The sequence below is a fragment of the Camelus dromedarius genome, chromosome 10 (assembly GCF_036321535.1).
Source record: "Camelus dromedarius isolate mCamDro1 chromosome 10, mCamDro1.pat, whole genome shotgun sequence".
Classification (NCBI taxonomy): domain Eukaryota; kingdom Metazoa; phylum Chordata; class Mammalia; order Artiodactyla; family Camelidae; genus Camelus; species Camelus dromedarius.
Window position 1 is genome coordinate 28,037,128 of NC_087445.1, and position 14,505 is coordinate 28,051,632.

At 34.3% G+C, this 14,505-nt stretch overlaps 1 protein-coding gene across 1 annotated transcript in view; it reads left to right on the plus strand.

Moving 5' to 3' along the window:
- Positions 1-14,505, plus strand: part of PTPRD (protein tyrosine phosphatase receptor type D) — a 1,876,190-nt gene that overhangs the window by 995,295 nt on the left and 866,390 nt on the right. The window lies entirely within an intron of this gene.

A 14,505-nucleotide genomic window follows, 5' to 3' on the forward strand; every position in this document is an offset into this window, starting at 1 on the left:
TGTCTTCTTACTTCCTCCCTGCTACTGCTCTGGTCTCATCCACCATGAGGTCTCATCTGGGTTATTAAAAGTGCCTCCTTCCTAATTCTTCTGTGTACCAGCTGCACTGGATGCCGCTCTCAGCATAGACTGAACCTTTGAAAGTGAAGTCAAATCACATCACTCCTCATCTCAAAACCCTCTGTTTAACGTCTCCCTGAGGATCGAGCCACAATTGTGATGGTAGCCTAGAGCACCCTGCCTAAGTAGAACCTTTTCTCCCTCATTCTTTCCTCCTCACTCTTCACCTCCTTTTTTACTCCCCTCACTGCAATGATGTCATTTGTTCCCTCTGCTCCAGCTGTATTCCTCACTATGCCTCTGCTATACCACATGGTCTCCTAACTAGAGCTTTTTCTCTTCCTTCTGCCAAAATGCTCTTCCTTTATTTATCTGCATGGCAGGCTCCCTCATCTCTTTCAGGAATTTAAAATGTCATCATCTAGTGTGGCTTTCCCAGCCACCTACTTTAAAATTGTAGCTACCCACAGGCACAACACATTCCCTTCTCCAGTACTCATCGACATCTGCCGTACTTTCTCTTTGATGTTTGTGTATGTGTCTCACTCCTTATGGTAGAGTATAAGCCCCTGTGAAGACAGGGTTTTCTTTGATAGTTTGTGTTTACTGTTGTAACCCAGTGCATAAAACCATTCCTGGTATATGAGCTGTGAATGGAATACACTTCTTCACAGACTTGTATGTACATATAGAAGTATATTAGGCAGCTGATTTCAAACAAAGGAGAATAATGAGCTTATTAGTTTAGGATCTATATTTCTATTCTCAAAGCTAATTGCATGCAATTTAGGAGAGGTCATAGGCCTTTATCTGAAGTTAGGCAGATGAAAATGTAAAACTGCATTGATGTGAATTAAGACATAAAATCATCTGTTGATGAATACTTATTACAAAAGGCCCTGTACTTGACAGTCTGGGGATTTAATAAACTCCAAAGGGCGCTTTCTCTTTACTATTTAATTAACAATACAGGGGGAAAAAAGTGCTTAAAACTGTAATGCATAATAAATAATTAAATATTGACACCAGGCAAGTCGTTTATTCTCACTGGACCTAGGTCCCTTCAACTGTCAAATGTATTTGTTAGAAAAAAATCAGTTGTTTTTAAGGTTTTGCATGTTCAGATTTTATGAACCCTTAAAGAACCTAGAATAGACACCTGTAGGAAAAGCTACTGAGTATCTGAGCTCTAGGCTCCAGACCTTGTCTATGATATGCCAGTAACTCCTCCTTCAATTGGAGAAGCTCTGTATCTCAAAAGTTTTACTTATTGCTGTCACACCTAAGATTTTGTTTGAGAAAAGAGAACCAAGCTCCATCTCCCCCCCCAAAATTAGTTAAAGTTACACCAGTGTGGTAGCAAACTGTGATTGGTATAGTACTTATTTCACAACTTCTAAAATGAAAATTTATAACCGTTAGCAAAAGTAGCTTGCCTCCTAAGAATAATGGGAACTTTTGAGAGTTCATTTGTTTCAGGTGTCTAATTTGAGATTCTGTTCTTCAAGTACAAGGGTACAAAACCAGCTCCCCCATGAGGATTTATAAGCCCAGGTCTATTATAATTGTAAACAATGTCAAGACTTGTTATAATTCTCAGAGGTATTTATGATGCCTTTTTGAGGTATTGATTAGTGATTGCTATTGTGGCTTTGTGTTTTCCCACTTTGGATGACAAAAAACAAGAAACAAACAAAAAAATGTTTTGTATCCAGTTTGAATGTGGCTACACCACAGTAACAAAACAAACAAGCAAAAAAAGATTTACTGATGATTATTTTTTCCCTACAGCCCAGAAGTCTCAAGGAAAGGGTAGTAAGCTAGGAACTTGAATAATGTTTAGTAAAGTAGAGCTGCCTCTTAGTAATTTGATAACTTCTTAAATATTTGACTAAAAAGGCTTACCAAGAATATACTTTATACCACTGACCACTTTTTACATTCAGTAGGAAAGTTTTCCTTACACTTAATCTCTTATTTTCCTTCAAAAGTAATTTTTTATAGGAACTTATTGCTGCTTTATACCATTCTCTGTAAAAAGCAGTAAGTGAAGCCTGATAACTAACAACACATGTGTTATGCTATCAAGAGGGCCCTAATTATAGATTCCAAAAAGTACCATAGATTTTAAGAATAATGAATGGAGATGATATTGACAAAGTTTGAGCTCATGCTGACCCATTGGGAGTCAGCTAAAAATTGTTCCCAGGGGTAAGTGCACGAATAGAAAATATGCTCTTTTTTATCCGTCTGGGACAGATACGCTACATCTTTTAGAAATGAAGTTATTCAAGACACATTAGTTGATGTTTCCCTGACACTGTTGACAATATAGTACCACAAGGGACCCCATTCTTGCTTTCACACATGTCATCTGTGGACTGTATCATCATCATTTACACAGTGTGTAAATATCACAGTGTTATTGTTTGCAGTTGGTTGATATTTTTAAATATTGTCTTTGCTCTTTATAAAGCATAAAGAAAAAATATAAGCATGTCTTCTAGGAGCCAATATATACTTATTTGTGTTGTATTGGCCTGTATATTTATGCTAAAGAAATAATCTGGTACTGTTTTTATAAAAGGCATGACTCAGGAAGCTTTGGAGGAAAAGAACTATAGAAATGGTATATAAATACTTAATATATCTTTACTTTTCAATCATATATTTGCCCTTCTTTCATATGTTTGTGATATAAAACGAAAGCAGTTTTCCAAATGACTCAGTAATAGATAATTAATTCCACTCAATCTTTCAAAAAGTATTGGCAACATTTGAGCCTGTTTGGTGTTCTCAGCTAAACTCTCTGTGATTGGACTCAAGCATGAATAATGTTGGCTCTTTGGAGAGGAATTTGTGAATTATTATGGTAAATGTGTAAGTTTTCAACATACATAAAGAAAATTCAGGTGAGTGGCGGTCTTGATTCTTGCTCATTCTCGTATACCCATTTCTAGACGAGTGTCTCTCATTTGGTAGGCACTCAATAAATAGTTGTGTAACATATATAGTTGACATTTTGTTACATAAACAAAATACCAAGGGGAAAAATCAAATCTTCTATGCACATATGAGAACATTTCACACTTAAGCTCAACCGTGAAAGATTGACACAAGGATTGAATCCCACAGTGAAGAAATTAGGTGCATTTCAGAAAATAATATGGGGGAAAAAAAGGTAATCAGGTTTAAAATTGAGAAAAGCCAAGAAAGGCCTGTAAAAGAGTAGTAGTCTAGTATAAAAATTCAAATTATTTTAAATATTATGACAAGAAATCACTAAATATTAATAAGCAGCAGTATGACTTGATGGATATTTTTTAAAGATACGTCTGGGGATAATCTGGTGGATGAATTGAAAGGGAGGAAAACTGGGCATTTTCAACTATAAAGATTATATGAAGAAAAGATGCTATAAGCATGTAAGTTTCTACCAAATTTTACTTACAAACCTTTGACACACATTGTGGACCTCAAATGATCTTTTCTTCCAGTGAAACAGAATAAAATGCAAGTAAACATATCATAATTAACCTTGTTTTTTTCCTAGAAATTACACCTTTATACAAAATAAGTTGAGAACCTCAGGACTAAAAATAATATTTGGTCATGTATTAGAACATCAACCAGCTCATCCCTATTTTGTGCTGCCACTCTTTATGGTCACTTCATTTTTGTAGAACTTAAGGTAATTTCTAACAATGATTTACACATCTTACAAATTAAGGCAAAGAAACACTGGAGTATTTCCCTGCAACTGAGTGAAAGATATTAATAATTAATAATTTATCAGAACTACTTCTAGGAAACTTTTATTATTGTTTCTCTTATTAAAAGTTATAAATATATCCATGATCAAAGTAATTTACCATTATTTGTAGATAATATACAGGGTAATAAAAAGAACCTGTAATTTCTGAATAACATGTACCCTTTTTAGATTAATTTTGTTATCTTGGTCAGATATATTTTGGACTGCCCTAAAATGTTATTCCATTATACTTAACTTCACGTCTTACAGATTGAAATTGCTAATTTTTAAAAAAATTCTAGCATCATTTATTTTGCCTTCAAGGTAATTGCCCAAGTAGCCTGTTTCAGAGATGCAAACAAATTTGTATTCACATTCCCCTCACCCCAGACACAAACTTGGCCTTGTCATATCAGTAAGTCCCTCAAATAGTCACTTTTAGGGGAAAATGTTCAATATAAATTTTTTAAAACCTCCTCTAAGACAGTGAAATTTTGTTTGCCTAACCTTGTCTAATTCCAAAGTAAACATTTTCATAGATTGAGACTTTTTTTTCCTTTTTCTGTTTTTGTTACACTGAGATAAAGGACTGCCCAGTTTTTACCTTTTCTCTCTCAGGGGTTTACCAATCATCTTTCCCCTCCTCTGTCGTGTAACTGTCAGTCTACAGGAAATCGTCTTCTTCAGCTGTCTCATGCCCAAAACGAAAAATATCAAACTGTCAGAATTTTAGAATCACTTCCATTAAAGGAGAATTTAAAAATCTAAACACTCTATACCTACCATAAATATTAAATTTGAAAACATAATGATTTTTTGTTATGAGACCTGACTCCTGCAAGGAAAACACAGAATTTTTAGTCCATATAACACAGTGTAACCAAATCACTAAAGCATGTTTACCAGAGACTCTTTGCCAAGATATGAAAGAAGTTATGCTTACATTTTGTTGAAATGGAATTCTAATCTGTATTTCCCTTAGTCTGTAAGAGCTGTGAAACTAGGGATCTGTGATTCTCCCTTTACTGTTTGACCAGAGCCCATCTTACTGCCTCTCAAGGTAGCTGCTCCATATACTTGGTGAATAAATGAATGAAAGGATAATGGAAATTAAACTGAGTCAGATGCCGTTTAAACCATTATCAGCATCAAATGGAGTCTGATTCAGAAAGTCATATGGAAAAAATGAGTTTAGAAGCACGTTACAAGATGGTATATAAGTCCACAAAAAACCTATTGACTGGGCTCAGGCATTCACAGCACATTTCTACCTCAATAGTGACTAGGTTTGCTGACTTTCAAGTTCAGTTTAATCTGGGGAAGTAATCATTGCCGCATCTCATCTATATTGCAGAGCTGTTCTTTAGCTGTGTCTGCCAATTTAGCTACATATTTACAAACAGGGTTTTTATGAAGATCAGGACAAAAATGAAAAGGGAGATACTGTCAAAAATCTTCACAACCTCTTATTATGAAGGGCCACTTCTATAGAAATTGAATGTGAAGTCATGCATACCATTAAATCAATTTCTTTGTAGTCCCCAAAGTGTCCTTTCCTTTCCTTTAGAGAAATCATAAATAGCTTCAGCTAATACAAATAGCCCAAAGCCACATTTAGTCTAATGCAGCTTAAATGAGATTTTAACCCTAGACCTTTCTTTTTAAAAAGCTTACTTTCTAATTGGATAGTGCATTTTATAGAAAACTGAAGGATGTAATCTTGATTAGGTTCATACAGTGAAGGAAAAGTTGTCATCCTAAGGTCAACATCTGTTGACTCTGAAAATGACAACCAGTAGTCACAGTTTGAGATAATGACTGTCTATGACAGGGGTCATTAGCAATTCTACCTAATAATTTCCAGAAAATTCATAATAAATGCAAGGGTAGCAAAATCTGAAGGAGATGGTTTTTCTCCCAAAGTGCTTTTTGTTAAGTCCTGCCCACACAGCATGTAGGTTAATAGAAGTGCAGCAGTGAGGTTGGATGCAATCAACTTTGATTGTGGACTTCTCAGGGCTGGTTCATTTTGTCTTGAGTCCCCTACACTAGAATGCGATTAAGAAACAAGCAGCTTAATGATGTTAACGATTGGTACTCAGAACATATAGGTGTGGGATTAGTCAGAAAGTCTGAATCTGATTCAGGCACAGACCCTTCTCAATATGTACTTTTTATTTCTTCTCATCTCACTCGGTCTTTGCAGTGACTCCTGAGATGTAGAATGGCTGAGCTCGTGGGCAAATTGGCTTCTGGAGCATAAGAGCCAATCAATTCCTTTGTGACCATGGGCATGGTTAGCAAGTGCGTCCTCAGGGTTGCAACTAGAAAGGTTCTCTGGGAAGACAAAAAGTTGACATTTGTTTTCATTCTGAACTCCTTAGATGCTGCCTTTCCACATTCTTTCTAGATAAGCTGAAGTGTTTCTGGGAATAGTTGTTAAAATATTATAGATACAAATACACATGTAAACATGTTTGTGTATACTCCTGTGATTTCATTATGTCTAACAATTATATTTTAGTCACCAAAAATAACATATGCTATTTGAAATAAAATCACTTTTAATAGTTGGAAAAGTAATAAGCACATATTATAAGACAAATAATTTTGATCTAACTGTTTCTAAATAGGCAACAAGCTGAATATAACCACTTCAAAACTGAATGAAAAAAAATAAACATTCCAATTTAATGTATTTTTCAAAATGTTACAAATGCCTTTGAACAACAGTGCAAAGAATAGGAGCAAATACTCTTTCAGAAAGCTCTTTGGACAACAGACCTTCCAGTAGATGTGGTCATAAACATGTTTTAATTCCTTATTTATAAAATGGCAAAAACTTCAATAGAGAAAACTTCATTCTTCTCTGTGCAGTCTGTTCACAGGAAGAAGAAAGAAGTCAGTTCAGCCAAACACCAAAGCAGTAAGTAGTTTATCTGTTAGGAATAAAGTACAAATTCCAGAGAATCACGAAATAGAAATCTAACAGTAAATAGAGAAGAGAGAAATAGTTGTGGTAGGTAAAGATGTCACCAGAAAAAAAATGAGAAAGACACAAATCTCAAGTCCAATTAATAGATATATTTGTAATGCTTTTATTATGTCAAATACATTCCAGTTGTTTGAGACAGGGTCATCCTAAAATAGTCTGCACTCTTGCCCTCTTAACTGTGTGATTTTTTTAAAATTTTAAAACAATTGAGCGTATTCTCTGATTTAATTGTGATATTGCTGTATCTTTTGCCAACAGAGCTGTATTTAACCACTTTGTTTCCTTCCCTCATTTATTTGCTACTTAGAACTGTTCTCTGATTCTTCTACTGTCTTTTAAGATTAGTGGCTACATTTTAGGTCTTCTGAAAGCTGCAATGGGATTTTGATGATTTTCCAGGCATGAGACCTAAAGCTATTTGAAGCATTCACCAAGTCCTAAATCTTGCCTCATTTTAGATCTAATGATAGCATGCACATTTCTTCTTTATGTAACATAAAGTCGGTGGAAGTCCACAAAGTTTGAGGGAAAAAAATGGAAAAACTGAAATCAGTTTTATCTGGTCTAAATTCAGATCTGCATGAGAAAAAGAAGAAAGAACTTAAATTTCAACATAAGATTTATATCTGACATGTCTCAAATCCCCACAGAAAGAAAACACTTAGTCCACATCAGCCTCTATTCCAGTTATTGATATATCCTTACAGTATTTATAGTACCAGATCTTGCTGGCATCTGAATCAGCCATTTGTTGCGAAACTGTTAAAATAAGAAACTTCCTAATTCCAAAGCTCTCAAATATACAATCAGAAAGGAATTCAGGCCCAAGAGAATTGAAATCTGCTGATGGGTTAGCAAATGAAAAGAAGGGATAAGGGAGAACAGATGAGTACATATTGCATTTAAGAGTCTAATTTCCTTTGAATGCCTTATACCTGTTAGTTGGCCCTATTTTATAGATTTATTTGCCTCTCAATTTCTGTTAGTTAACTATAACTCCATCTTTCTCACTAGATGTAATGAGCCAATTTCATATCTTACCTCTTATACATAACAGGAAGTCAGGAGTGTTTTGTATTGAATTTATTAGAATAGGCCTTAGAGATCATTTGGAATTATTCATTCATTTTTAAATAATGAAAATGAAACCTAGAGGGTGAATTGTCTTTGCAAATGTAGTTGAACTAGTCAGTGGTACTTGGGGCTTAAAAACAGTGTTCTGACTTTTAAACTAGGCTTCTTTGATAGGCATGTTCTGATTAACCTGTTTGACTACACTAATCTTTGTACTTCTCCACCTCACTACTCCTTCCAACATTACTGGCTTTCTCTCAGTGTGATTAAAACAAACAAAATGGGGGCTTAAAAATCAGTGATATTTAGTAAAATCTATGTGCAAAGTGTGGCAAGCCACCCATGTTATTCATAATAAAAATGCTCTCAAGATTTTAAGTGTGTGCTCATATTTAAATAGGTTTTATATAACATAGACTATGAGGGCATGAAAAACAATAAGGGCATTGTTACTATTCAGCAAGAATACATTAGATGTTCGTCAACCATTTGGTTAAAGACATCCATCACTCCAAAAGTTCTTCTCTTGTCCTATGTCAGATTTTCATTTCTAGTAAACTGTAAAGAAGTATCGAAGATTAAAAAAAAAAAAAATTACAGGCCTTCCATTGACCAGTTTTCTTTGCCAACCTCACCCTACCCATTTCTTATCTTTTTTTTTTTTTTTTTTTTTTTTGCGGTGAAATTCCCTGAAATTGTTGTTCCTGTTTATTTTCTGCCATTCCTCTTTTTCATGTTCTTTCTTAAAATTGCCCCCCTCAGGCTTTTACCCCATCATTCCTTCAAACTTGTCAATGTCACAGGTGTTCTCCAAATTGCTAAATCCAGTGATACAGTTTCAGAGCACACTTTATTTCATCTTACTGATGGTATTTGACACAGTTGATCACTCCTCCTTGATAGAATTTTTCTTGGCTTCTGTGATACTACCTGTTGTGGCCTTCCTTCCCTTTCACTGGTTTCTTTTTTGCCATTTCCTTTACTTGTTTTCCATCTGAAATATTAATGCCGACGAGCTCCAGGTCTCAGTCATTGATTCTCTTCTGTTTTTCACCTTAACTTGTGTTAACTTAAACACCCTTGTGTTTTTATTACATCTTATGACTTTAAAATACCTTCTTTATGAGTGTTCTAGATGACTTCCAAATTTGTATCTTCAATCCAGATCTCACTCATGACCTCCAGACTTACATATCCAGCTGCCTACTTATCCACTTGGATATCTCAAATGCAAGTTGTCTAGAAAGTGAGTCCCTGACCTTTCTCACTGCACCATCATCTTCAGCTGATAAGAGTTCCATCTAATCATTCAAACTGAAAACCTTGAAGTCATTCTTTACTCCTCTTTTTTTTTAAGCCTCATATGTAAATATTGAAAATAACAGAAATACTATTAGCTCTACTTTCAATGTACATTCAGAAAGTAATTTCTATCACCTCTGCTTCTAAAACCCTGGTCCAAACCATTGTAATCTCTAGCCTGAATTTAAGTAGGGCCTCTTAATCAGTCTACCTGCTTTTACTCTTGCCCCTTTACAATCTATTTTTTTTTAAGTTGAATACAGTGTTTTATTTAACTGATATGTCAAAAAATATTGTCATTCCAATAGGCAATTTAAATAATTGAAATATAAAATTCAGTCATTTTACATTCTTTTTTTTTTTTCATGATCAGCCTTCAAAATCCATTTTTTTAATCTGTTCTTAATAAATTGGCTAGATTGACCCTTATAAAACTTAGGTCGTATATGTCACCATCCTGCAGTGGTGTTCCATTGCATCCAGAGTCCACAGTGGCACCAAAACATTTGGTTCCTTGTTACCTCCTGACCTTGCCTCTTATTTTCCTTTTGATCTCATTCCATTGCAGTCACATGTTCCTCCTTGCTGTGTTTGAATAGTTAGGCATGATCTTGCCTTAGGGCCATTGCACTTGCTGTTCCCTCTGCCTTGATTATTTCTTCTCCAGAGATCTCCATGAACAGTCCCATCACTTCCTTCATGCCTTTGCTCAAATCTTTCCTTCTCAGGAAAGAATATCCTTGACACTCTGCTTACCTGCGCCCTCCCTGATGTTCCCAATCCTGCTTACCGTCATCTCTTATGCTTTTATTCTATAGCATTTTCACCTCTTAGTATATTAGGTAATTTACCTGCTGATTATATTTGTTTATCATGTATTGACTATTTCTTCCCATTAGAATATTAAGTTCCACAGGGGCAGGAATCTTTGTTTTATTCGCTGATGAATTCCAAGCTAGAAAAGAGCCTAACGTAACAAATGTGTATATTTTAAAATTCATTGGAAAATATAATAAATTTTGAAGAGTATATTCTAATATTATAAGGCTTTATTAGTGTATAACGTCTGTTGGAATGCTAAATGATACATTGCAATAGTGTAAGAATCATAACCACTGCAAAAGGAAGTGCAATCTTCTCTTTCATCAAGGTGTGTCTTAAAGGAAAACTATTTTGTTGTGGTGGGCAGAATTGTAGGATGGACCTCAAGATCCATACATACATGCACTATTCACTCCCAAGACATGTGAATACAATGAGGTAATTAATCTCATGGTTAGGTTGTTATGTAATTTAATATAAAAATAAAAAATAATGAGTGAAAGGGGATGCTGACCTATAAATGGTCCTGTGAACATATACAAGTTTCTTATAAAGAAACCAGACACATCCTAAAAATGAGAGTTGAACTGTGAGAGAGATTGAACAAAAGAGATTCTCTTTTGCTGGCTTTGTAAGTGGTGGGGGCCACGTGGCAAGGAATGAAGAACAGCCTCTAGGAGCTGAGACCAATCCCGTAGCCAAAAATGCAGGAGAGAATGACCTCAATCTTATAGTCACAGAAATTAACCTCTCCCAACAAGCTGAATGAGCTTGGGAGCAGAGTCCTCCCCACAGCCTCCAGATGACAACAAAGCCCAGTCCCAAATCAAACACCTTGATTTCAGTGCTGTGATACCCCGAGCAGAGAACCCAGCCACGCTGTGCCTGAATTTCTGACTCTAAAATGTGAGCTCATAAATGGGTATTGTTTTAAGCTGCTAACTTGGTGGTCATCTGTTAACAGCAATAGAAGACTAATATATATCTTGTTTTGCTTTGTTTCTGCTTTTTATTCCTCTGCTTTACTTTTAAGTTGCCCATCATTCAATGCTTATGTCTTAACTCAACCTAGAAGTCTTTCAGAAGCAAGACCTTTATTAAGTTCTTAATGTTTTTATTAATGAAAAATAAATGTATTTAAATTATTAAACAAGGTTTAAATAACCATAAGTAAAAATCCTGTGTAAAGAGAATAGGAAGAAAAATTGAAGGAAAGTTAAATGACTATATTCTTCTAGGGCACTTGTAGTGGAAACATATAGAAATGGACTCTAAACCCAGCACTCACAATAATTACTCCATAACCATATATGTAAGGCATTTAACCTACTTTGACCTTATTTTCCTTATTCATTAAATGATGGAATTTCACTAAATTAACTCTAAGATTTATTCCTGCTATAAAATTCTATGATTCAATAATTCTTTGAGTCTGAAGTAATCTATAATTCTCTACATTCATACAGAAATATATATTTTCTATAAAACTTAAATATTGAATTCTCTATATGAAATATTACTTTATGAGGTTCGGGAAAGAGATTAAAATATGTTGGCCCTTTGTAACCTATAAATTGAATCAATATACTATTAATACATTAATATGAAGTAGATGCCAAATAAAATTTTAGAATTCCAAGGAGACTCTTCTCTGACCAGGCTTTAAATTCTCTGGGGAAAATATAATAGCATTATTTTGGCCACCAGAGGGCTCCCACATGATTCATGGTTGGATTAAAATTTTGAAGAATTATTTAAATTTTATAATTGGAAATTAGAATACTGAGAATACACTAATATATATATATAACATATAATTATATTGCTATATATTTATAACAGTATAAATAACAAGGAACATTTTCTTTTTTTGAGTACATTATATTTATAATAGTTTCTTATTTTGTAGAAAAATTTTGTATAAAATGATTGAGTAAAGACTCAAATCATAAAGCAACAGAGAGTCACCTCTACCATTGGCATACATGACTTATTCTCCGTCCCTTTCCTACAAATTAAAAAAGAGGTTCTCCTCCCAGATACTTACAGTTATTAAAATACTGAGAAAGGTCAAGACATAGATACAGATTCTGGTAGTCTAATATGAAATATGTAGGCATGATTCGTGGTAATCATTAGTCTGCCGTGCTCATAAGTCCCTACATTTAAACTCAGTCAATTATTCCAAGTTGGCTATATATTTTTCCCCCTGAATGTGTTATAAACCTACAGAGATTTACAAATAAAAACTAACCAGCCATTTTGTGTGAAGGCAACAGAGTGAAGAGTTTGTCTAATGACTGATTCCAGAAACTGAATGAATGCAGAATTCATGAAAACAAATGAGGTTATTTTTTTAATGTTCAGGAGAAAATTTTAGTAAATATGCTTTAGATACATAAAATACAGATTACTGGGGATATTTAATGGTCGACCTCAAATTTGAGAAATCTGATCTGTTCAGAGACATAAAATGTCACTTGTGCATGTATTGGCTTGTGTCTTACATTAGTGATGGCTTTTAAGGCCCTTGGAACAAATTTGTAATTTTACTAAATCCTTAATCTGTGGGGTTCCCTTTAAACAGTAACTTCAGCGGTTTCCTTTAAATAGTAACTTTAGGTGTAATGTGCTCTGAGGTAATTCTGCTCTGTTTCTTCATAGCAGAGAGCTTCCAGGTGTCTCTGTGTGTGTCTATGTGTAATTGTGTCTCTGAGTATGTCTTATTAACCCTGCAAAGAAAGAAATATTTTGAATGTGAGAGAGGAAAGTTTCTGCTGTCAGGATGATAACCTTTTCTGGTTATAAAAGTCTCATAAGATAGGACAGTGGTATTTGAAAATCCTTCCACGAGGAGAAACAAAAATACCTACTTTTATGATAACTAATATTTTTACAATGCTTATATTTTTATAAACGTGACAATAGCACAAGATATTTTATAATCAGAGCAATGTTTTTTCCTTAGCTAGCATAGAAAAATCAAGTTAGAATGTTACAGCCTTTTAATAAACTTTTACATAACCAGATTGGCATAATTTAAAGCTTAGATGATTTCAAGGGCAAGACAGTAAGTCTTCAGAGGGCATTTTCACATTGTCGTATTTTAAGAAGCCTACATTCCACTACTAGAAATATGCCTTAAGAACTTTTCAAAGAAATACTCTTAAGTAATGTATGAATAGATATTTTTGTAATATTATTTGTTTATCAGTTACCAAAACAACCTAAATTTCCAAAAATACATAGTGAGTTAGATAAATTATACCATGGTATACATGCAGCTGTTAAAAAGTGAGAGTGTACATATGTGCCTAGGGGAAGCGCTCAACGATACTATGTGAGGGTAAAAACAAGGTACAAAAAAATGTGTATAATGGGGAGTATGATCAATTTTGTATAAATAGTTAAAAAATATATAATAGCTATTTCTTCATTTTCCTGAAACACCTCATAAAAACTCTCAACAAAGGAAGTAAACAATGAAAAGTTGGATTTCACTTTTCTTACTTATTTTAAAGTATGGTTTGCATTTTACACTGAATGCATATATTAGGGTTTTTTTTAATGGTTTTTGTTGTTTTTGTTTTATTATCAGGGATTATCTAACCAATGGGATTATTCCATATTTTCTTTGCAGACGTATTATATCAGCATTAAGATAGTATTCTAATATAAGTAATATGGCACTCATTTGTTGAACTCTTGTTATATATCAGGCCTAACTCACTTAATCCTCAGAAAACCCAATGAGGCTATGTGAGGTATTCACATTATATTCATTTGACAGATACAGGAATGGAGACAGAATTTAAGCAATCAGCCCAGAACCACAGTTGGAAACATACCATGAGCCCAGCTGACCAGCTCCATAGCCTACACTTTTAATCCTTACCTTCTACTTCACATACATACTTTAGAATATATTTTTGAGACATTAACAGCCCACAAGTTCTTTTTAAGTTGAAAAGAAAAAAAAATAAAACAAGCTCTTTGCTACTGTTTATTCTCCAGCTAACATGTCTTTCCAAGTTTGCTTGGTTTGCTCTGCTTTTGTTTTTTGTGTGTATGTCAGTGCTCCTAGGCTTTAAATTTTGTCTCTCTGATTGATGTCTCCTATCCAGTGAGATTCACCTGAACACCTGAAAGGTTCAGATAGTAAGTCCTTTGTGAGTTGAAGATCTCGAATACACAGAATGCATTGTTATGGTTCTCTTTACTAAGTGCTATTTTCTTTCCCCCCTTTCCTTCCTATGCAAGTTCAGCAAATGTTTATTACTCGATTTGAATTCTTCTAGTGCATGTCCTGGCTCAGGCTGTACTCAGAAATTCAAGTGACAGTTATTATGTGTTTGATTTACCTTTGTTTCCTCTCTTCATGTTCTGTTTTCCACAAGACATCTTCAGAAATTTCAGTTTCCTCTATATGCTTACAGAAGTGAAATGAGGTACAACTCAAATCTGTACATTTTGCTTCTTGTTCGCAGCCCTTCAAAGT